The sequence below is a fragment of the Pocillopora damicornis genome, chromosome 5 (assembly GCF_964200805.1).
Source record: "Pocillopora damicornis chromosome 5, jaPocDami1.2, whole genome shotgun sequence".
Taxonomy (NCBI): Eukaryota; Metazoa; Cnidaria; class Anthozoa; order Scleractinia; family Pocilloporidae; genus Pocillopora; species Pocillopora damicornis.
Genome location: NC_142674.1, coordinates 16,284,702 through 16,286,158, shown reverse-complemented (window position 1 = coordinate 16,286,158; position 1,457 = coordinate 16,284,702). Strand labels below are relative to the sequence as shown.

The 1,457-nt window shown below is 39.8% G+C and overlaps 1 protein-coding gene across 2 annotated transcripts in view; it reads left to right on the top strand.

Moving 5' to 3' along the window:
• LOC149045646 (uncharacterized) overlaps nt 1–746 on the top strand; it is a 9,021-nt gene extending 8,275 nt beyond the window's left edge. For both annotated transcript variants that reach the window (XR_016186897.1, XM_089207408.1), the window contains one exon: nt 341–746. The gene's annotated coding sequence lies outside the window, so the exon portion shown is untranslated. The remainder of the gene's footprint in view (nt 1–340) is intronic.
• Nucleotides 747–1,457: the final 711 nt, after the last annotated feature.

Here is a 1,457-nt window from a genome sequence, read left to right as displayed (position 1 = left end):
CATAAGTTGCAAAATATCACCCCAAGGATCTAGTCATCATGTTATAACAGTTCACATGAATTATTTCATATCATAAATCCCGTAATGTTCTTTTTTAGAATCAGGCGAGCACCGACGAAAGCGTTTGCTGGGTATACGAAGTCGGGCGGCTGCGTAGGGCTGATGACGAGGACGAGCGTTCGTGCCTTATTTGCATACAAAATCCTGCACTTTGTTAGGTTGTGGACTATAGCGCCCCCCTGGCACTAAAGCAGAGATGAACTTTAAATCACGTCACTTATTGCAACACGTGTTTGATGTAGGTCAACAAAATAACGACTCAATGCCTTTTTTCTCTTAGGAATCCGACGAAGGTGGCGAGGAAGATGACGATGTCGATGACGATGATGATGAGAATGATGATGATGAGGATGAGGATGATGATGATGACGACGAAATTGAAATCACGATATCTGGCGACGATGATTCGGATGATGACAGTGATATTGCAATCTTTTGAAGCGCGGCTTTTAAGTTTCCATCTTTCAGTTGTTAATTCAACTCAACAATGAGCACGTCATTCTGCTATGTTTTTATCTTTGAAAAATGTATGTGTATCACACAATTTGGGAATGATAGTTTAACCTTGGAGTTGAGCTTGTTGACGGCGGAGTTTTATGTAAATTGCTATGTAGCAGAAAGTAGAAGTCATCATCGAAAAAGTTACACCCATGTTACTGATTATCAAATAAATAGAAAGGATGGAATGGTTTGTTATTCCTCTTGTAATGTAAACAAGCCAACAAAGGACTAAAGTTACTCTTACTCGCCACAGAGTTACTACTTGTCCATATATTAGCCCAAGTGAAACAGCTAAAAGTCTGCATATATTTATTGCATTCACTGTGAGGACAGACATGCCACAGAAAATGACGCCCAAGGTTCGGTTGATGAGCGAGCTATGGTAACAATTTGCAGAGTGTTCTTGGGAAATTGCGTAAGCAAGATGAAACGGCTGGAAACTGAGTCCAACGGTGATATCAGTGTATGCAAGATTACTGAACAAACATTTTGATGGTTGATGAAGGGAAGAATCTTGCAGAGAGGGAAAAGAATGAGACCATTTCCCACAATGGCTTCAATGAAAATTATGAGATCAATGACGAAACAAACATAATAAGACTTCGATCACATACGCCCGTGAAGCAACGAAATTGATCGATTCTTGTTTGGTTTGTATTTTCCGTCAGGTTTTCCATGTTATTTTATAGCAGTTACCACTCTCATTGCTAAAGGCGTTGAGAGCTCTCCTCTTGAAGACCACACAACATCCAAAGAACGAATCTAGTTTCCGAAATGAGCAGGTGGTGATATTTAAATCTCTCTAGCCATTTAAGACTGTCAACTGCAGAAGGGGGGTTTTCTATATTCAAGAAAAACACAGTTGAAGTGTTTTCGGTCGATATCATTTTGTTTTC